Here is a 24,118-nt window from a genome sequence, read left to right on the forward strand (position 1 = left end):
TGGCCAGTATTGCATCTTTCCGACCTACGTGAGGCACATGCGGAAACTATGGTGACGTTGTTACCAAATGCGTCCAAACGTGCTGTTATTCTTTTCTTGGCTGCCGAAGGGCAGACACCGGTAAACATCCATCGGAGGATGAAAAACCTATACGGGGCAGCATTTATATCGAAAGCTGTCAGTACAGAATGGTGCGCGAAAATCGTGGTGCCACTTGATGATAACGTACGTCCCAAAATAGCGCAAATGTCGTAACGCAGTAGTTACACTAACTTAAGGGGGAGACAATCAAGCACCCACCGTAAACTCCTGCCGAGTCCCCATGCCTTCGGTACCTTAAAAAAAGGCCCTCAAGGGTCGACGATGAGCAACGTTAAGGCATCGCTTAGGGCCTTCGGAATTAATGTGAACTGATTTAACGGAGGAGTCTGCTTGCGGTCAGAACTATTACAAGAGCCCACTTATTCTCTTGTCTTGAATTACGGAAATTTGTAGGACTTTCAATCATTCCACACTGAGATAATATCACTGCATCAAGTACAGACTCCAGAGGAACTAATTCGAGAAGAATAAAGACTGGTTTCACTGTCGACATCTGCCATTTCAACAGAGAGACTTCTGATCTGCTAGAACTATATTCTAAATTTGTCGAACTAATTGCTAGGAATTATAAGATTTCATACTCTTTTTAAGAGAATTTATAAAGCTTGAATTCATCAGAGGCAGATATTTAATTTTCAACTAAGTCGAACCAATAACTTGTCAAGAGACTGAAAAACACTAAACAAATTGTCTTTATGTTAATATGATCCACAGCCAATAGGCGACACTGGATGCGGATATGGGGGGCATGTGGTCAACACACCGTTCTCCTTGCTGTTGTCAACTTTCGTGACCGGAGCCGCTACTTCTCAATCAAGCAGCTGCTCAACTGCCCTCACAGGGTCTGAGTGCAGCCCTCTCTCCAACAAAGCTCGGCACCCCCGGACGGTCCAAGCGAAAGTTAAGCCCGAAAGCGCTTAACTTCGGTGATCTGACTGCATTCAGTGTATCCACAGCGGCAACGTCGTTGCCAATACTTATTTGTTCATTTAATTTTCAACGTTATTCTTTGGTAGCACATTTAAAAGACTTGTATACTCTTCTACTCTGAAATGCTTATCGTTTATGGTTCACTTCCGTGAGAATCATTTGCAGAAAAGGCTTCCTAACGCCTAAATTTGTATCCAATATTAAATATTTTTTGTTTCACAGAAACGCTTTTCTTGGCTATAGCCAGTCTTAATTTTAATTCTCTCCTTTCATAATTCTCTCAGCATCGCCTGACTTAAATCGACTGCGTTTCATTACCCTTGTTTTAGTTTTGTTGATATTCATTTTATAACCCATGTCCAGCTCATGAGTTAGCAGATCTTTGCAACATCGAGGCTACGGTGTACAGGTGACGGAGCATTGTTTTCTGTTTACAGGAGCTTGAAGGTTCAAAATGGCTCTGAACACTATTGGACTTAACTGCTGAGGTCATCAGTCCTCTAGAACTTAGAACTACTTCAACCTAACTAACCTAAGGACATCACACACATCCATGCCCGAGGCAGGATTCGAACCTGCGACCGTAGCGGTCACGCAGTTCCAAACTGTAGCGCCTAGAACCCTCGGCCACCACGGCCGGCGAGCCTCAAGGCAATTGCAAGAGATAAGCTCCTTATAAACAACGGATTATAAGAGGTGTTAATGTACACTCAACAACAAGAAAAGAAAGCAAAAAATGACGACGCATCACAACATAGGTATCCGAATGGGACGGAAATCGTTAGGTCTAATGCACATGTACAATAAGCAAATGACTACAATTTCAGAGAAACAGGATGATTTATTTAAGAGAAAGAGCTTCACAAATTGAGCAAGTCAATAACAAGTTGGTCCACCTCTGGCCCTTTTGCAAGAAGTTATTCTGCATTGGCAGATAGAGTTGTTGGATGTCCTCTTGAGGGATACAGTACTAAATTTGTCGAATTGGCGCCTTACACAGTCAAAATCCCGAGGTGATTGGAGGGCCCTGTCATAATGCTCCAAACGTTCTCCATTCGTCAGAGACCCGGCGACCTAACTAGCCAAGGCACGTTTTCACGAGCACGAAGAAAAGCAGCAGAAACTCACACTGTGCGCTGGCGGGCATTCTCTTGTTATTATAGAAACCCAAGATGGCTTGCCATGAAGGGTAACGAAACGGGGCGTAGAATATCGTCGACGATCCACTGTACTGTAAAGTTGTAGGGGATGGCAACGAAAGGGTTTCTGCTACGACGAGAAGTGGCATTCCAGTCGATTTCTCCTGTTTCTCAGGCCGTATGACGGGCAACAGTCGGATTCGATCCCACCGCTGTCTGAGGCGTCTCCAGACATAATTTCGGCCTGAAATCTCATTGACTGGAGTAGAATTGTTTTCAGTGATGAGTCCCGCTTTGAACAGAGCCCTGGTAACTAGCTAGTGTTTCCTTCGATGACCCTAATGTCTTATACCTCCAGTACTTTTCCCTTGGTTTGTTGTATCCCTACTACTTTCTGAGTTTCAAAGAGAATATTTGAATCGACTGACTGTAAAAAGCTTTACAAAAATGCTATAAAGGTATGTTTGTCCTTCACAGTCTATCCTCTGAGATACGTCGTAAAGTCAGTAGTGCCTCTCATGTTGCTGCATTTCTCCCGAACCCGAGATCGGCTTCTATCACTTTCTCCGTTGGTCTCCAAACAATTTGTACCATTGTAAAATTTTATTCTCAGTACCGTCTGTTACCTGGAATAGGCCATACAATTCACATTTTCGTTAATAATATATATATATATATATATATATATATATATATATATATATATATATATATATTAATCATCTACTCCTGATACTTAAATGCTGTACTAAATAAATGCTAGTACTACAGCTGCATTCTATCACTAAGAAACTACCATAAAATCCTTAACCCTTTGAGTCCCAAATTTTAAAGTAAATATAATTTTAAAATTTTTCACAAAATTAATATTTATTAGCATAGTAAACAACGAATACAAGAACATATTGGCAGAAAGTGAAAAATCAGTTGTTTCATGTTGATGGTTTCACTGTCGAATCACTAGGACATTCAGTTTTCAACCACCCATGATTTCATTTGATGTATTTGAAAGCAATTTCGCATTTTTCCTAGACACAAAACATCGTCTCGGAACTACTATGAATTCATAATCCCAAAAACAAGTAAGAAGCAAAAATGAGCCTAAACTTCAATACATTTATATCAGAAGTATGTACTGCGCTAGCGAAGTTCATTTCGAAACCATTAATGAAAGTAGAAGTACAAACTCAAATTTACATTACAATAACTTTAGGTATACTTACGTTCACTGTCAATAATCTGCTCAATACAATCAATGTAAAATATAAAAAAATAAAAAGTAAAATGAAAAGCCTCATCTCACGATACGTAGCACAATGTCCGCGACGTTTGTTGCTTCGAATGTTGTAAGTGACTGCTACAGTTTACTACATTCGGGCTTATCCAGACTCTCTATGTATTCCTTCCACCTTTTAGCCTTCCCCTCTTTGCTTAGTACGGACTTCCCACTAGAGCGCTCAATATTTTTCTGTAAGCTGCAACTGTCTTTCCCTAAGCCAAGCATGCTTCTACAGACTTGTTCTCGTCTGGGTATTCCGACTCTGCCAGTTTGCACTTCCTTTCAATCTTATTTTTAAACTTGCATATTGTCTGTTGTTTTATTTTATCGCTTTCATCAATTATATTCAATATCCTGTGTGTTATCTAAGGACCTCTACTGGCATATTTACGTATTTCGTCCTCTTCTGCCTTCACTATGTCTTCTACAAAAGCTGTCCATTCGTCTTCTGTTCTTTTCCTTACCGCGTCTTTTACAGTCAATCGTTGCCTAACACTCCTACTGAAATTCTCAACACCTTTTGATTATTTTAATTTATCCTGGACTCAACTCCTAAATTTTCTTTCTGCAATTTGTGGTGTAACTTGACCAATAGAGGGGATCGGTTGGTAGGACACATTCTGAGACATCAAGGGTCACCGGTTTAGTATTGGAGGGAACTTTTTTTGGGTGAGGGAGGGGGGGGGGGGTGAGGGAGGGAAGGTTGGAGCGCAAAAGCTGTAGGTGAAGACCAAGAGATAAATATTGTAAGTATTTTCAAGAGGATGTAGGTTGCATTAGTTATTCAGAGATAAACAGCTTTGCACAGGATAGAATAGCGTGACTGAAGACCAATAAAAGCAGCAATGTAAATGTGAGTAAAAAAAATTGATTAAATAGTTTGGCGACAGGTTCATGAGTACTTAAAACTGGAAACTTCACATAAATTTTCTTCATACGGGTGCCATTAAATCATTTACTTACGACGCAACAAATTTCTCGCATTCAATTCTAATTTTCAAACGTCACAAACATCACCTGTCGTTATGATATTGAACAAAAATGTAAGTCAGTCCCGTAAAAAGTATAAAGCGTATGTTCCATACAAGTTTCTGAATAACAATAGGTTATTTTAATAATATGTAGGAAGTGCCAGTTCATGTCTTTATCGAAATAATAATGTCAGAATTCGTATGGAGTGTTTCGATGACGTTCTGTAAATCTTTGCTATCATTTGCTGATTTCGAAAAATATTTAAATCAGTCTGTCAAAGCACTTCTTATAGAGGGAGGAAAGAATGAAATACTGTACATGCATCCGATGGATATAAATCAGATAATACGTCGACTAACTGCGACTTAGGTTGGTACTGGCCACATGGATGGGAGGATTGATTCAGAGTATGAATGTGTATGGAGTGACACTTTAAAAGCAGCAGACCGTGGCAGTGATGCAAGGAAGCAGAGGAAATGCCAGAGAAGTGAATAACAATAGCGGTGCGCTGCCAACGCTCCCTCGTTGCAGCGAATGACTCACTGTTTTCCTAACGGATGTGAACCGTTCTCCTACGCGGCTCTCGTAATAGCAGTTGGGTTATTATGGCCGTTAACGCATAGACTTTCGATTTCATCCAGTTCTTCCTTAGCCTACCAAATGCCCCGAGAGACCAGTATTAAGATGGAAATATTCAATGCTCCCTAAGAGTTCAAAAGCTTTTCGTAGCTTTGGTATACGATAGCTCTGGTGCCATCTCACATTTGTATCACAGTCCTAAACACACCTACGTAAGAAAATGGAACACCTGCATCGATCCTTATGATGTTATTTATTATATGGCAACCAGTTTCGGTACTTCACTGTACCACCTTCGCGCCCTAAATGACGCCGGGGGATTAATTTAAAACGTATACACGGTTCACCAGTGGCCAACGTCTATGAACTGTTTTCGAAGACTACCTTTGCACTGAAGCACCGCAACTGGTAGCCATACAATAAATAACATCATAAGAACGGTTGTAGGTGATCCATTTTGTTACACAGGTGAACAGTCGAAGTCCCTTACACCTACAATCAAAAGGATGCACATACAGAATTGGTTAAAGCTCGAACGGGAACATACGACCAGATATGTGGAATGTGAGAAAGCTGAAGCAACCGACAACGTAGTTTCATCTAGTAAGCTGGGAAATGGTTCTGGGACTGGTAGGTGAGAGAAGTACGGCGAGAGCAACTGAAATTGACTGATTGACATTGAGGGACGTTTACCGTTGTCGAATCGTAGAACTAGAAATACGATCCGCCTAACTGAAAGTGGTTCGTGAATTGAGTGTGATTGAAAGTGTCGTGGAAGAAAAAAGAGGGAGTTTAAGCTCCTGTGGACGTCAATGTCATTAGATATCAAGCTAAGATTGGACAAGAATAGGGTAGGAGAACCTCCACGGCCCCATGAGTAACCATCTTCGTCTCCAATGATTCAGAAAAACCACGAATAATATAATTAAATTTCCAGTAGAAATTATATTTTCGGTAGAATCCATGGAAGAAGCAGTACGAAAACAGCGTTATCAAATGAAGAGTGGCATGCTGATCTCATTGCAAGTCATAATCCCTAACGAAAGCACCCCTACGTCACACATGATCTGTGCTATGCAGTCATTTAATTACCAAACTGTTCACAGACACTTCAGTACAAGGGAGCTGTATACACGAAAGTCATTGCTTGTTGTATAGTTGGTACAGCTCACAAAAGTAGGCAATGCAGCTTGTAGAGGAAGTATAGTGAACGCAGAGAAAATAGTTGTACATGCGCAATGTTTACAAATGAAACGGGCGATATCTGTCGTCCGAATGTGGCCGGCAACTCGTATGGCGACAGCCAAGGTTTGATGAAATGCCTATTTGTACGAAGAAGAACCATTAGTCAAAGGTGCATTCGAACAGTTACGCCTGTTCTTGTAAGAGACATAGCGAAGTGTAAATCTCCACACAACACGTATACACTGGCGACAGCCCTGTTAAGGTAGTGACCACGTATGCCTCACCATCCACAGGATTTGTTGTACGAAGGCGAGATACCATTTTTCTGTGCGTGTACAAGATACCAACATACAATGTTGAATATCTTTGCACTCTCAGATTACCATCTGCCGTGGAAACTGTTACTGCTCTGAATTTTTTGGATACACAATTCAACATATTTCAGCACTCCCGTTCATTTTCGTTTCGTTGTAAATCTGCTTCCCTCGTTTCATTACACTTCACTGCATTACATCTGAGTCGATTTAGTTTTTCTCCAGTACTTCAAGATTTCTCTGTACATCGCGTAAGAGTCGCAGTTAGAGAAACTGGAAACTTACAAATTATTGAACTTGAGTTGAACTTTGTGAGGGTGGTTAACTCTGTTTCATATGAACGTCAGAATGTAGCAATGTACTTAAAACTCTTTTGCTGCCCCATAGGAATACCTACAGAATATCATTTGTCAACATATAACCGAAGAAAGAAACAACAAATGCAGGTTACCAATCACATTCTTCTAAACACTGCGAGTAGCAATTTTACGTCCTTTTGTGACTGATTCACAATTTTCTCTTCTGGAGTATAAGAGAGCAGTGGTACTGTTAAAAAAAGATATATACATACATTAGAGTGCCATGGTGCAATTATGATGCTTAAGACCATTGTAACTTATTGTTGTTGTTGTTTTGGTCTTCAGTCCTGAGACTGGTTTGATGAAGCTCTCCATGCTACTCTATCCTGAGCAAGCTTCTTCATCTCCCAGTACCTATAACACCCTACATCCTTCTGAATCTGCTTAGTGTATTCATCTCTTGGTCTCCCTCTACGGTTTTTACCCTCCACGCTGCCCTCCAATACTAAATTGGTGATCCCTTGATCTTGATGCCTCAGAACATGTCCTGCCAATCGATCCCTTCTTTTAGTCAAGTTGTGCCACGAACTCCTCTTCTTCCCAATTCTATTCAATACCTCCTCATTAGTTATGTGATCTGCCCATCTAATCGTCAGCATTCTTCTGTAGCACCAAATTTGGAAGGCTTCTATTCTCTTCTTGTCAACACTATTTATAGTCCACATTTCACTTCCATACATGGCTAAACTTCATACTAATAGTTTAAGAAACGACTTCCTGACATTTAAATCTACATTCGATGTTAACAAATTTTTCTTCTTCAGAAACGCTTTCCTTGCCATTGCCAGTCTACATTTTATATCTTCTCTACTTCGACCATCATCAGTTACTTTGCTCCCCAAATAGCAAAATTCCTTTACTACTTTAAGTGTCTCATTTCCTAATCTAATTCCCTCAGCATCACCCGACTTAATTCGACTACATTCCATTATCCTCGTTTTGCTTTTGTTGATGTTCATCTTATATACTCCTCTCAAGACACTGTCCATTCCATTCAACTGCTCTTCCAAGTCCTTTGCTGTTTCTGACAGAATTACAATGTCATCAGCGAACTTCGATGTTTATTTCTTCTCCATGGGTTTTAATACCTTTCTCTTGTTGCTTGCGCAATATACAGATTGAATAACATCGGGGTAGGCTACAACCCCTATCTCACTCCCTTCCCAACCACTGCTTCCCTTTCATACCCCTCGACTCTTATAACTGCCATCTGCTTTGTGTACAAATTGTAAATAGCCTTTCCCTCCCTGTATTTTACCCCTGCCACCTTCAGAATTTGAAAGAGAGTATTCCAATCAACATTGTCGAAAGCATTCTTTAAGTCTGCAAATGTTAGAAACGTAGGTTTTCCTATCCTTAATCTTTCTTCTAAGACAAGTCGTAGGGTCAGTACTGCCTCACGTGTTCCAACATTTCTACGGAATCCAAACTAATCATCCCCGAGGTTGGCTTCTACTAGTTTTTTCATTCGTCTGTAAAGAATTCGCGTTAGGATTTTGCAGCTGTGACTTACTGAACTGATAGTTCGGTCATTTTCACATCTGTCAACACCTGCTTTCTTTGGGATTGGAATTATTATATTCTTCTTGAAGTCTGAGGGTATTTCGCCTGTCTCATACATCTTGCTCACCAGACGGCGGAGTTTTGTCAGGACTGGCTCTCCCAAGGCTGTCAGTAGTTCTAATGGAATGTTGTCTACTCCGGGTGCCTTGTTTCGACTCAGGTCTTTCAGTGCTCTGTCAAACTCTTCACGCAGTATCATATCTCCCATTTCATCTTCATCTACATCCTCTTCCATTTCCATAATATTGTCCTCAGGTACATCGCCCTTGTATAGACCCTCTATATACTCCTTCCACCTTTCTGCTTTCCCTTCTTTGCTTAGAACTGGGTTTCCATCTGAGCTCTGATGTTCATACAAGTGGTTTTCTTTTCTCCAAAGGTCTCTCTAATTTTCCTGTAGGCAGTACTATCTTACCCCTAGTGAGATAAGCCTCTACATCCTTACATTTGTCCTCTAACTATCCCTACTTAGCCATTTTGCACTTCCTGTCGATATCATTTCTGAGACGTTTGTATTCCTTTTTGCCTGCTTCATTTACTGCATTTTTACACTTTCTCCTTTCATCATTTAAATTCAATATTTAATCTGTCACCCAAGGATTTCTACTAACCCTCGTCCATTTACCTATTTGATCCTCTGCTGCCTTCACTATTTCATCCCTCAAAGCTACCCATTCTTCTTCTACTGTATTTCTTTCCCCCATTCCTGTGAATTGTTCCCTTACGGTCTCCCTGAAACTCTGTACAACCTCTGGTTCTTTCAGTTTATCCAGGTCCCATCTCCTTAAATTCCCACCTTTTTGCAGTTTCTTCAGTTTTAATCTTTAATCTTCAGCTTTAATCTTGTAGCTTATATGAGAATATTAAAAATGTTCATAGACCTATGCTACATAAATATTGTTAAGTTATAGAGCCGTGAACGAGGCATTCTGCTCAGACGGGGCGTTAAGAGTTCCCCTTCGGCTTTGTCCGCCCCTTGTGAGAGCCGTCCACGCTCGGTCTTCTCCTATCCCCCTGTGTCGATGTCGGCCCCTCATAACTCATCGCAGAGATCGCTTGACCTCTCAGCCAGCACGCGATGCTGGGAATCGTAAATCAAGACCCACTGTTTCCTGCACACAGGGGTATCACACTCGGAACACGAATCGAAGCAGCCACAGCGAACTCTTACGTTGTACAAAATGTAGCGTCAGCGCAACTTCCTGCGCACTATTTGTCAGTAAGTTCGATGACAGCTCACGGAACCGCCTTCTTCTCTGACAGTGTGAGCTACAGGTGTAAAGGAAGTATGCTTACGCTGAAGAGCGTAAACATTATCATCACTTGCTTAATAGCCTGTATGTCCGTCTTTGGAACGAAATGCGTCACAGATTATGAGTATCAGGGATCCGAAAGTTTCTTAGTTGTTTCGACGAGGTACGCGGCATTAAATGTCTATGCACAGGACATATAAGTCGCTTAAATAACAGGTCGATGATCTGCGTACGCGGCGATGGCGCCCGATAGCGATCCAGATGGGTTCTGAAAGATTTACATCAGGCGAAATTGGTCACCGACGTATCAGCGTGAGTTTACTATAATTGTCATTGAGCTGTCGGTCTACTCGACGTCTTGCGTCATTTGAAAAGAGGAAAAATCTACATCTATATCTCCATCTACAGGACTACTCAGCAATTCATTGGCAGAAGGATTATACAGCCATTTAATTTTCTTGATCGCTTCACGCTCGAGTAGCATGTGGGAAAAATGAAAACTTACGTCTTTCGGTGCGAGATTCGATTTGTCTTATATTATTACAGTGGTTACTTCTCTCTCTTTTTTTCCTTTATTGAGTTTTGATTCCCCCACAAGGGGGCGGGCTGGCAGTAGATTAGTACGCCGCTCTTCAACCTACAGAATTTTTAAAATATAAGAAGATAATCTCCCCCCATGAACCATGGACCTTGCCGTTGGTGGGGAGGCTTGCGTGCCTCAGCGATACAGATGGCCGTACCGTAGGTGCAACCACAACGGAGGGGTATCTGTTGAGAGGCCAGACAAACGTGTGGTTCCTGAAGAGGGGCAGCAGCCTTTTCAGTACTTGCAGGGGCAACAGTCTGGATGATTGACTGATCTGGCCTTGCAACATTAACCAAAGCGGCCTTGCTGTGCTGGTACTGCGAACGGCTGAAAGCAAGGGGAAACTACAGCCGTAATTTTTCCCGAGGACATGCAGCTTTACTGTATGATTAAATGATGATGGCATCCTCTTGCGTAAAATATTCCGGATGTAAAATAGTCCCCCATTCGGATCTCCGGGCGGGGACTACTCAGGAGGATGTCGTTATCAGGAGAAAGAAAACTGCCGTTCTACGGATCGGAGCGTGGAATGTCAGATCCCTTAATCGGGCAGGTAGGTTAGAAAATTTAAAAAGGGAAATGGATAGGTTGAAGTTAGATATAGTGGGAATTAGTGAAGTTCGGTGGCAGGAGGAACAGGTCTTCTGGTCAGGTGACTGCAGGGTTATAAACACAAGATCAAATAGGGGTAATGCAGGAGTAGGTTTAATAATGAATAGGAAAATAGGAATGCGGGTAAGCTACTACAAACAGCATAGTGAACGCATTGTTGTGGCCAAGATAGATACGAAGCCCACACCTACTACAGTAGTACAAGTTTATATGCCAACTAGCTCTGCAGATGATGAAGAAATTGAAGAAATGTACGATGAAATAAAAGAAATTATTCAGATAGTGAAGGGAGACGAAAATTTAATAGTAATGGGTGACTGGAATTCGAGTGTAGGAAAAGGGAGAGAAGGAAACATAGTAGGTGAGTATGGATTGGGGCTAAGAAATGAAAGAGGAAGCCGCCTAGTAGAATTTTGCACAGAGCACGACTTAATCATAGCTAACACTTGGTTTAAGAATCATGAAAGAAGGTTGTATACGTGGAAGAACCCTGGAGATACTAAAAGGTATCAGATAGATTATATAATGGTAAGACAGAGATTTAGGAACCAGGTTTTAAGTTGTAAGCCATTTCCAGGGGCAGATGTGGACTCTGACCACAATCTATTGGTTATGACCTGTAGATTAAAACTGAAGAAACTGCAAAAATGTGGGAAATTAAGGAGATGGGACCTGGATAAACTGAAAGAACCAGAGGTTGCACAGAGTTTCAGGGAGAGCATAAGGGAACAATTGACAGGAATAGGGGAAAGAAATACAGTAGAAGAAGAATGGGTAGCTCTGAGGGATGAAGTAGTGAAGGCAGCAGAGGATAAAGTAGGTACAAAGACGAGGGCTGCTAGAAATCCTTGGGTAACAGAAGAAATATTGAATTTAATTGATGAAAGGAGAAAATATAAAATTGCAGTAAATGAAGCAGGCAAAAAGGAATACAAACGTCTCAAAAATGAGATCGACAGGAAGTGCAAAATGGCTAAACAGGGATGGCTAGAGGACAAATGTAAGGATGTAGAAGCTTATCTCACTAGGGGTAAGATAGATACTGCCTACAGGAAAATTAAAGAGACCTTTGGAGAGAAGAGAACCATGTGTATGAATATCAAGAGCTCAGATGGCAGCCCAGTTCTAAGCAAAGAAGGGAAGGCAGATAGGTGGAAGGAGTATATAGAAGATTTATACAAGGGCGATGTACTTGAGGACAATATTATGGAAATGGAAGAAGATGTAGATGAAGACGAAATGGGAGATACGATACTGCGTGAAGAGTTTGACAGAGCACTGAAAGACCTGAGTCGAAACAAGGCCTCCGGAGTAGACAACATTCCATTAGAACTACTGACGGCCTTGGGAGAACCAGTCCTGACAAAACTCTACCATCTGGTGAGCAAGATGTATGAGACAGGCGAAATACCCTCAGACTTCAAGAAGAATATAATAATTCCAATCCCAAAGAAAGCAGGTGCTGACAGATGTGAAAATTACCGAACTATCAGTTTAATAAGCCACGGCTGCAAAATCCTAACGCGAATTCTTTACAGACGAATGGAAAAACTAGTAGATGCAGACCTTGGGGAGGATCAGTTTGGATTCCGTCGAAGTGTTGGAACACGTGAGGCAATACTGACCTTACGACTTATCTTAGAAGAAAGATTAAGAAAAGGCAAACCTACGTTTCTAGCATTTGTAGACTTAGAGAAAGCTTTTGACAATGTTGACTGGAATACTCTTTTTCAAATTCTAAAGGTGGCAGGGGTAAAATACAGGGAGCGAAAGGCTACTTACAATTTGTACAGAAACCAGATGGCAGTTATTAAAGTCGAGTGGCATGAAAGGGAAGCAATGGTTGGGAAAGTAGTGAGACAGGGTTGTAGCCTCTCCCCGATGTTATTCAATCTGTATGTTGAGCAAGCAGTAAAGGAAACATAAGAAAAATTTGGAATAGGTATTAAAATTCATGGAGAAGAAGTAAAAACTTTCAGGTTTGCCGATGACATTGTAATTCTGTCAGAGACGGCAAAGGATTTGGAGGAGCAGTTGAACGGAATGGACAGTGTCTTGAAAAGAGGATATAAGATGAACATCAACAAAAGCAAAACTAGGATAATGGAATGTAGTCAAATTAAATCGGGTGATGCTGAGGGAATTAGATTAGGAAATGAGACAGTTAAAGTAGTGAAGGAGTTTTGCTATTTAGGAAGTAAAATAACTGATGATGGTCGAAGTAGAGAGGATATAAACTGTAGACTGGCAATGGCAAGGAAAGCGTTTCTGAAGAAGAGAAATTTGTTAACATCGAATATAGATTTATGCATCAGGAAGTCGTTTCTGAAAGTATTTGTTTGGAGTGTAGCCATGTATGGAAGTGAAACATGGACGATAACTAGTTTGGACAAGAAGAGAATAGAAGCTTTTGAAATGTGGTGCTACAGAAGAATGCTGAAGATTAGATGGGTAGATCACATAACTAATGAGGAGGTATTGAATAGGATTGGAGAGAAGAGAAGTTTGTGGCACAACTTGACTAGAAGAAGGGATCGGTTGGTAGGACATGTTTTGAGGCATCAAGGGATCACAAATTTAGCATTGGAGGGCAGCGTAGAGGGAAAAAATCGTAGAGGGAGCCCGAGAGATGAGTACACTAAGCAGATTCAGAAGGATGTAGGTTGCAGTAGGTACTGGGAGATGAAGCAGCTTGCACAGGATAGAGTAGCATGGAGAGCTGCATCAAACCAGTCTCAGGACTGAAGACCACAACAACAAGAAGATAATAAACAATAAAAGCAGGCGATAAAAACGGTGTATTAAATTGGAAAATGGCGGAAAATTGTGGAAGCTAAAACATAAAACAAAGGGTTGGCGGTCCTAATAAGATGCACAGGAAGCAGACAGGTAACATTGTAGACAGACAACTAAAAAACCACGGCAACAGTATGGTTTCTGTTCGCAAGATTATATCACACCCAGCGACAGTATGATTTCTGTTCGCAACATTTCGGGAAAGAGACACAACACGTAACACTCACTTAAAACACTGCACTAAAAAGTCGGCAGGAAGGTGACAAATGGCTCTGAGCACTATGGGACTTAACTTCTGAGGTCATCAGTCCCCTAGAACTTAGAACTACTTAAACGTTACTAACCTAAGAACGTCACACACATCCATCCCAAGGCAGGATTCCAACCTGCGACCGTAGCGGTCGTACGGTTCCAGACTGAAGCGCCTAGAACCGCTCGGCCACACCGGTCGGCCTAAGGTGACAAGCCACAGTCAAGGGCAGATGAGGGGGGGGGGGGGGGTTCCTGGACAGATGAGGGGGTAAAAGAAGGGGGGGGGGGAGGAAAAACGATGTGCGGGATTGCTTCTCCTTTTGTAGTGCAATTCAACAAAATATTTCCACACTCGGAGGAGAGAGCTGCTGATCGAAATTTCCGAAAAGCAGTCACCGGAATAAAGGACATCTATGTTTTAAAGATTGCCACCCCAGCTGGCATATCGTGTAACTTCTCCTACATTTCACCATAATACGAGGAGGCGATCAATAAGTACCGCAGTACACTTTTTCCTGGCCAGTTTTGGTTGTGTGACATCTTGAAATATTCTGGTTTCAGCTCCTATAGTTTCATGAAGTTATGATAGGTGGCGGAGCTATAGCGGAGCCTTTAAAATTGTGTCTCTAACGGCGGTGCCTTCTAAGTAGAGGCCTGTCATTGAGTTTCTTTTGGCGGAAAAGCAGAACATAGCAGATTTTCATAGTCACTTGCAGAATTTCTACTGAGACCGGGCAATGAACAGCCGCACGGTGAGTCGCTAGGCGATACGTCTGTATTCATCACAACTAGATCGAGCAAACTGGTCGATATCCCGAATGCTGGCCGGCCGCACGCACATGTGACGTCTGCAATGTTGGAACGTGAGGACCCTCTGTCGACGGATCACTATCGAACACCTCGCTACGCAACCGGACTTGGCTGTTGGCAGTGTTGACACACTTGTCTACTAGTTGGGGTACTCAAAGGTGTCTGCCGGCTGGTTTCCTTGCCGCCTAACAGAAGACCATGAAGAACAATGAAGGGGCCATCTGGCGAATTACTTGCGCGTTACGAGGCTCACAGTGACAATTTTTTGCTGAACATCGCGAAGACAATGAAACGTGTGTTCATAACTTTGAATTAGAAGAATTTGCAATTCGTGGGGTAGCGTCACACCACCTCTCCTCCGAAGAAAAAGTTTGAAGCCACACTCAGCCGTAGTTATGGCGGCGGTGTTCTGGGACTCTGAAGGGCTTAATCAGTTTGATGTCCTCCCTCATGGTGGAAGAATCAACCCTCAGTGTGTGGTGCTATCCGCAGTGGACTGAAGAAAGGACTTCAACGTTTTCAGCGCCGTAAAAATGTAAACGAACTTCTCCTTCACCACGACAACGCAAGGCTTCACATAAGACCAGCACACCTGAGATGAGCTCACAAAACTCTTGCTCTTCCTCATCTACCCGACATCCCGCCTTCCGTGTGTTCGACCCAATGAAGGATACACTCCAGGGCAAGCAGTACGTGGGTAATGGTGATGTTATTGATGCAGCAAGGACTCCGTCATCGGCCAGTAGAAGGGCACGATGAGGGCGTACAATCCCTCCAAGGAAGGTGGCGTAAAGTTGTCACACTGAACAGAGATTATGTTGAAAAATAGGATTTTTTAACCAGATGATTAGGATATAATATGGTGTGTTGGGATCGTGAATATATTCAACCTGTCTTCAGAAAAAAAAATATGTGTTGCACTACTTACTAAGCGCTGCTCGTACAAAATCGCGAATTGCGAGATGACACTACATGCGTCCAGCCGGCTACTGTCCATTTTCTGTTTCTACATCGACATATGCACTCCACTAGCCAGCAAGCTGTATATGGCGGAGGGCACAATTCGCGCCAAAGTCATATTTCCCACCGTCTGTTCCACGTGCGGATAGCGCGAGGGAAAAACGACTGTCTGAACGCCTCAGTACGGGTTCTAATTTCCCTTATCTTTGAATGGTAATCATTTAGGATTTGAAAGTTGGTGGTAATAATATATATGCTGTACATCCTCGGCTAATATCGGTTTTCGGAATTTAGTGAGCAGCCCCTTCGTCTTAGCGCGCCGTCTATTTGCAAGTGTGTCCCATTTCAAACTTTCTATAAGATTTGTAACGCTCTCGCGATGGCTAAATATACCAGTCACGAATCTTGCTGCTCTTCTTTGGACCTTCTCAACCTTTTGAATCAGACCCAACTGGTAAGGGTGCCATACAGACGAACAATACTGTAAGACTAGACGAACTAGCGTATTGTAAGCTATTTCCTTTGTTGAAGGACTGCTTTGCTTCAGATTTCTACCCGATACTTGTGTAATCTGACCAGTCCATTGGAGATCATTTCGAATAGTCAGACCTAGATACTTGACGGATGTTACCGCTTCCAAAGACTGGGCTTTTATTTTCTACTCGTAAATTAATCGGGATTTTCACCTTGTTATACGCAGCAGGTTACACTTATTAACATTGAGAGATAACTGCCAGCCATTACACCACGTATTTATTTTCTGCACATCCTAATTGATTTGTTCACAACTTTCGTGTGATACTACTTTCCTGTAGACTACTGTATCATCGGCAAACAGTCTAAGGCCGCTGTCAATACCATCAACCACATCGTTTATGTAAGTCGTAAAAAGCAGCGGACCTGTTACACTGCCCTGGGGCACACTTGAAGTTACGTTTGTTTCTGTTGAAGTCGCCCAGATCAGGATGACTACTGTCTGTTAGAAAACTTTATATCCAACCGTATCGGATAGACCGTAAGCGGGCACTTTTTGGAGCAAGCGACAGTGCGGAACTGAATCGAACCCCTTTCGAAAGTCGAGAAATATGGCATCAACCTGGGAGCCAGTATCTAGAGCCTGTTATATATCGTGCACAAAGAGGGCCAGCTGTGTCTCGCATGGCCGCTGTTTCCTAAAACCGCGCTGGTTTCTGCAGATGAGCTTCTCAGAGTCCCAAAAGGTCATTATGTATGAACACAAAATATGTTCCATGATTCTACAACAAATGGATGTCAGTGGGATTCGCCGGTAATAATGGGCATCCGATTCTCTACCCTTTTTTATGGATTGCTATGACCTGGGCCTTCTTCCAGTCCCGTGGAACTTCCCACTGTTCCAATGATTTGTGAGACCCATTGTAGACATTCACTTTATCCGATTCCCTTCGCAATGTTCGCTCGAAAACTGGCTAAAATGGTCCTACGTTCTGTGACAGCTGCGATTCCTTTCGGTTTTGAATCCGATTGTCGTAGAAAAGCTCTTGAAATTTGTCTCCAGTCCGTGTGAGTTAGTATCTCCTTGCAACCACAGTTCTTACACCGTGTTGTACGACTGCGAATGGCGCGTCTACACCATACCATGGCCATGGTCACAAACAACATGTCAACTGCCTTCATTCTGCCTCCATGTCGACCCGTCTTACAGCGCTGACAACATAAACGGTGGAGGGTGGCACCAGGTCTGCACTGTCTAAAGAGCTCCAAAGCGACCAGTGTGTTGGTATTTTCTCCTAAAAGGTTATTGTCACTTTTTCGTTTCCTCTGCTTACGAAAGATAACAGATCAGGTGTCCACTACACACAGGAGGCGGCTACAGGGTAGCAGCGGCTGTGTGGCGTGGACTGGGCGGTTTTTCAGGTTAGAGGGTCATGAGACAACAGATGAAAGTCTTCAGCCACAAAGGGTGCAGACCGAATGCAGGCAGAAAGTAGAAATTTTCGTAGCTGTGTTGGGAAAGAAACTGAGCTCCAAGCCCTAATAGAATGCAGTGATGCTCAAATTATTATAGGCACTGAAATCTGGCTGAAGCCGGAGATAAGCTCAGTCGAAGTTTTTGCGAAGAACTTAACGGTATTCAGAAAGGATAAGCTAAACACAGTTGGCGGTGGCGTGTTTGTTGGTGTCAGAAGTAGTTTATCTTGTTGCGAAATTGAAGTAGATACTTCCTGTGGGTTAGTATGGGCAGAGGTAATTGCGGAATAAAATAATAATTGGATCCCTTTACCGACCTCCCAATTCAGATGATATAGCTGCTGAAAGGTTCAAAGAAAACTTGAGTTTGATGTCAAACAAGTACACGACTGATACGATTATAATTGGTGTTGACTTTAATTTACTCTCGATATGTTGGCGGAAATACATGTTTAATTCCGGAGGTAAGCATAAAACATCATCCGAAATTGTGCTAAACGCATTTTTTGAAAATTATTTCGAGCAGTTAGTTCATGAGCCCACATGAATAGTAAACGTTTATGAAAACATACTTGACCTCTTTGCAACAAATAATCTTCAGTTAACAACGAGCATCAAAACGGATACAGGGATTAGTGAACACAGGGATGACGTAGCGAGACTTAATATTGTGCTCAGTGCTATTGACAAGGAATTTTAGATCGATTCCGTATTTCTGGATTTCCAGAATGCCTTTGACGCTGGACCACACAAGCAGCTTATAGTGAAATTGCATGCTTATGGAATACAGTCTAAAATATGTGACTGGATTCGTTAGTTCCGTCAGAGAGGCCACAGTTCGTAGTAATTGACGGAAAGTCATCGAGTAAAACAGAAGTGATTTCTGGTGTTCCGCAAGGCAGTGTTATAGGCCCTTTGCTGTTCCTTAACTTCATAAACGATTTGGGAGACAATCTGAGCAGCCGTCTTAGGTTGGTTGCAGATGACGCAGTCGTTTTGTCGACTTATAAAATCAGAAGATCAAAACAAACTGCAAAACGATTTAGAAAAGATATCTGAATGGTGTGAAAAGTGACACTTGATCCTAAATAACGAAAAGTGTGAGGTCATCCACATGAGTACTAAAAGGAACTCATTAAACATCGGTTACACGATAAATCACTATAACCTAAAAGCCGTAAATTCAACCAAATACCTAGGCATTACAACTATGAACAACTTAAATTGGAAGGAACACATAGGAAATGTTGTGGGGAAGGCTAACCAAAGACGGAGCTTTATTGACACGACACTTAGAAAATGTAACAAACCTACTACGGAGACTGTCTACACTACGCTTGTCCGTCCTCTTTTAGAATACTGCTGGGCGGTGTGAGATCCTTACCAGATAGGACTGACGGAGTGTACCGAAAAAGTTCAAAGAAAGGCAGCACGTTTTGTAATATCACGAAATATGGGAGTGAGTGACAGAGAAATGATGCAGGATTTGAGCTCATTAAAAGAAAGGCGTTTTTTGTTGCGACGGAATCTTCTCACGAAATCCCAATCACCAACTTTCTCCTCCGAATGCGAAAATATTTTGTTGACAACGACCTACATAGGGAGGAACGATCAGCACGATGAAATAAGGGAAATCAGAGGTCGTACGGAAAGATATAGGTGTTCGTCCTTTCCACGCGCTATACGAGATTGAAATAATAGAGAACCCTCTGCCGCGCACTTGAGTATGATTTGCAGAGTATCCATGTAGATGTCTATGTAGACAATATCATGGTGTCACGGATGAAAGGCTATCGCGGTATCGGTGGAATGAAGAGACCCGTTCCCTCGCACACCGCCTGCTTTGGCCGCAGCACGATGTGGCAGTGGGCATCTAGGCTGCTCGGCGTTGCGCCAGCGGCCACCACCAGCAGCAGCAGAAGCAGCCGGAGCAGCGGCAGTACCGTTCGTTCACTGGCCGCACTTTCTCTTCACTTCCACCCGCACCGGACCGCCGCCGGTATCAACACAGTGGAAAGCGACGACGCAGGAGGCCTGTGGAGGCCAGCGAGACCGTCTGCGGTGCGGAACGTGGTCCCCAAACCGCAAGCACGTAAAAATGTACTTTCCAGCACGAATTTGCACTCTACAGCGGACATGCGCTGATTTATGAAATTTACTGTCGTATTAGAACTGGTTGTCGGATCTGGACTCGAAACCTGGACCAGCCTTTGTGGGAAAGTGCTCTACCTACTTTTTTGTTTCTTAGGCCTCCAACCTCCACTTACAGCCTTGTCTTCACTATCCAATGGTTGCGTTCTCTGCGTGGCTTTTTCGTCATTATTTTTCTGTAAAGGAAAATGACACGATTCTTCCTTCCTAAAATTAACTCAACAGTCATTAAACATAATTTTTATGGATCGTAGATTAATGAATTCTCTCTCTGTACCATAGCTACATAAACATTTTATGGAATTAAAACTCTTTCCTTCAAGGGTTAAATCTTCTTCTTCACAAAAAGTAAATCGAAGAATTTTTCTTTTGTTATTTCCAGGATTAAAATATTTTAAAAAACCATAAAAAAACGAACAGCAGTTCATAGGATGAAAGAGTAAAGAGCTTTCTTGTCTCTCTTTGCCTACTCTTCCTTTTATTATTCTGTTTTTCTATATATTTAATTGTAGGACTTTTAACTTTACTATGTTCTTTTCAAAGTTTGCATGATTTTCCTTTCAATTTTGATTCTTTGCTAAAATTTTGAACATTATTCTAGGCTGAAGTCCAGCAACCGTGTGTTAACTTAATTACAGAATGTAAGTACAGTCAAATGGGCTGCATAAAATTGTTGTTAAATTGAGCATGGTTTACGCAGCTCTAAGGCAGTCTTCATCAGAATAAACATTACATAGGATTACATGTAATCACACCATAGGTGATATTCGGTTGTAAGATGTTTCTGATGAGCTTTCTTATTTGTGTCCTTTTCTTTTCAAATATAGTTCACGCTCTGTCCTTATATCCAGTTGACTCTGTTTTCCTTGGTTTTAACGTGCGATATCTCGTTTCTGTTTACGAAATCCGGTGGTCTTCTAGCAGTAGGTGAAGTTCTGTTGATGAAAAAAATTTTCCCGGTAGTATTACAAATGTATTCCACAATTTTATTCACGAATATATGTTCCTCATTATCGTTTAAGTTGGAGGTGGAACATCTTGGCGAGTCAGCTAGTTTTGTTTTCTGAAGTTTAGAATTAGTAGGTATTTTCCTGTAGACTGCTATGTACGGCCTATCATGTCAATCTCATTCTTGACAGTGCCGATATCAGACGTCGATAATGAATATTTGCCCAGATTGTAGGCCAGCTGTTATGTGAGACTTTTATTCCTATCATCATTCCTTTTCTTACTCTCCATTAACTTTCTGTATACACCTCTGACGTTGGTCGTTTCCGTTTACAGGATTCTTAGCTGAATGCAGATGCTTTCGGTTACGAAATGTCTAAAGATAAAAGAGACCGTTAGGTATGTTCTGGACGTTAATTGGAGGGTAAAAACTGCCTGAGACTATTTGACTTCAAAAGTGTGCCAATAGACTATTTGTCACTTTTTATCATTGTCTATACAAATTACACATATATAGAGTTAAGTTTTCCTTGTAACGTCAGTAAGATTTAGTCCTCCGTTGACGCAGCATCCGTTAGTGTATCATATTTGACTCTGAATACGTGATCTCGGTTCCCAAGATGTCCTATCGCAAACATGATTCGTTTCGCCACGACTAGCAAACTATCCTCGCACCTTTACTTCCGCCAGTACATCTCCTACCTTCCAGACATCTTCTGCAGACTGAAAATTCATTCTGGAAACAATTTCCACACCCTGTGACAAATCCATTTCTCCGCAATATCCTTTCTTCCAGGAGTACTATCTCTGTGACGTATGCTGGATAACTTCGATGAATTTCGAAGGTAGGAGATGAGGTGCTTGCAGAAGTACAGTTGTGACGACAGGTCACGAGTCAGGATAGCATATACCAGATGGTAGAGCACGTGCCTGCGAAAGGCAAAGGTCCAAGGTTCGATTACCGATCCGACACACAATTTTAACCTGCCTGGATCTTTAAAAACTGGACTTACTTATTATGAAGCCGTCGTATAGGCTAAATCGCAAATCAGCAGCAGTTTTCGAAGATGTGTTAATTAACAGTACATGTGTCGGTACTACATTATCCCTTTATCAAGTCGTACATAACAAGGAAACACAGTAGGAACACAACAGATTACCTTGCTTTGTCACATTAAATCTATGAGAAACTGGTACACCTACCTAATATCGTGTAGGACCTCCGCGAGCACGCAGAAGTGCTGCAACACGACGTGACATGGACTCGACTAATGTCTGAGGTAGTGATGGAGGGAACTGACACCATGAATTCTGCAGGGCACTCCATAGATAGTAGGAGTACGACGGGTTGGAAATTTCTTCTAAACAGCACATTACAAGGCATCCCAAATATGCTCAGTAATGCTCATGTCTGGGGAGTCTGGTGGCCTGCGGAAGTGTTTAAACTCAGAACAGTGTTCGCGGAGCCACTCTGTAGCAATTCTGGACGTGTGGGGTGTCGCATTCTCCTGCCGGAATCGCCCAAGTCCGTCGTAATGCACAATGGACATGAATGGACGCACGTTATCAGACAGTATACTTATGTACGTGACACGTCTCAGACTCGTATCTGGACGTATCAGGGGTCCCATATCACTCCAACTGCACAAGCTCCACACCATTGCAGAGCCTCCTCCAGCTTTAACAGTCCCCTGCTGACATGCAGGGTCCATGTCTCCATACCCTTCACGTATGAAATGAGACTCGTCCACTAGGCAACATGTTTACAGTCATCAACAGTCCAATGTCGGTGATGGCGGGCCCATGTGAGCCGTATAGGTTTGTGCCCTGCAGTCATCAAGGATACGCGAGTGGACCTTAAGCTCCGAAAACCCAAATCGATGATGTTTTCCTTGAATTATTCGCACTCTGACACTTGTTGATGGCCCAGCATTGAAATCTGCAGCAATTAAAGGAAGGGTTGCATTTCTGTCACGTTGAACGGTTCTCTTCAGTCGACCGTTGGTCTTGTTCCTGCAGGATCATTTTCCGGCCTCAGCGATGTCGCAGATTTGATGGTCGACCTTATTCCTAATATTCATGGTACACTCGTGAAATGGCTGTACGGGTAAACCGCTGGCGGCAGCGCCTTATTCTGCCTGTTTACATATCTCTGTGTTTGAATACGGAAGCCAGTATCAGTTACTGTGTACATTTCCCTATAGTATAACATGCTTTAAAGTTAAAAGAAAGCAGTAAACATGCACTGTCAACCGTATAAAGCTCTTTCTTGCTCATCTCATGTCGGCGCATAACATTTTCACATAGTTCAGTTATTAACTTCCCTACCAAAGATTGTGCTATCAGGTTAAGTAAGTATCACAGCCCCCAACGATGTTGCTGTTGAAAGTGAAGCAAACGGAGCTCGCCATCGTCGCTCGCCGCTTCTCTTCTCACTCGTGCCCTTCAAATCCAATTTTTGGCTAATTGCACCCAATTCGACAGAACAAAATTGGTCCCAAGTGTATCGGAAAGCGTCCCAATGGAAGCCTCCACCACTCGCCGCGAAATAATTAAACACGCCTACCCCGAACTCAAGGAGCGGCGGAGAGGAAAACCTCTGAAGAGGGTAGTCGAGACGGGTGGAGGAAGAGGAAGGGACACGCAGGAGTTGGCTCACGCTTCGCCAATCTCCAGCAGCCCAACCTAGAGGAAAGGTTCGAGAATGCCCGGACGCGTGTAAAGGATGGATTGTGAACTCATATTATCAGTGCTTCAGTATAATTTTTTGATTAATGGGAGAAATTGTTGAAACGACAGAAAAATTCATTTAAAAATAATCTGCTTTCCACACCATAAAGGATATCAAATTACGAAGCTTTTTACATAATACTGAAAGATTAGGTATTTCATCTTTTAGTAACTTGTTGAGTGTAGTTATAGATCAGCAGAAAAATTATCCGCAGTCGAAATTGTCGCATGACGTAAATGAAAGTTTTTTATGCTACCTCACCTCACTAATAATTAACCTGTCACGCTAAAAATAGACGCATAGAAATATTTTGATATGACGACAATCTATATTAAGATGATTACGTTTATTAAATTTCGCTAATTGTTTTGACGTGGAACTAAGGGGAACTGTTGTTTCGGCTTAAACTAAGAAGGTGAAGTTCGACCTTTAACCCATAGATTACGCGACGTCAGTCTCATTTCCAATTTTTTCTCCAAGCAGTATCCTTGCTTGCTTATTATTGCTTTGCCAACCCAAAACTATAGTAACATTTGACCGTTTCTTGTTCTTCGTTGCTCTTTATGCGGAATGTGCCGACAAATCAATAGTCACAGAATAACAGCCAAATAAAGTAAATGAAATTGCTCTGAGGTCACACAAACATT

At 42.2% G+C, this 24,118-nt stretch overlaps 1 protein-coding gene across 2 annotated transcripts in view; it reads right to left on the reverse strand.

The window, feature by feature from the left end:
* Window positions 1–24,118, reverse strand: part of LOC126335551 (brain-specific angiogenesis inhibitor 1-associated protein 2-like) — an 850,912-nt gene that overhangs the window by 488,099 nt on the left and 338,695 nt on the right. The gene's annotated exons all lie outside the window — the stretch shown is intronic.

The sequence above is a fragment of the Schistocerca gregaria genome, chromosome 2 (assembly GCF_023897955.1).
Source record: "Schistocerca gregaria isolate iqSchGreg1 chromosome 2, iqSchGreg1.2, whole genome shotgun sequence".
Taxonomy (NCBI): domain Eukaryota; kingdom Metazoa; phylum Arthropoda; class Insecta; order Orthoptera; family Acrididae; genus Schistocerca; species Schistocerca gregaria.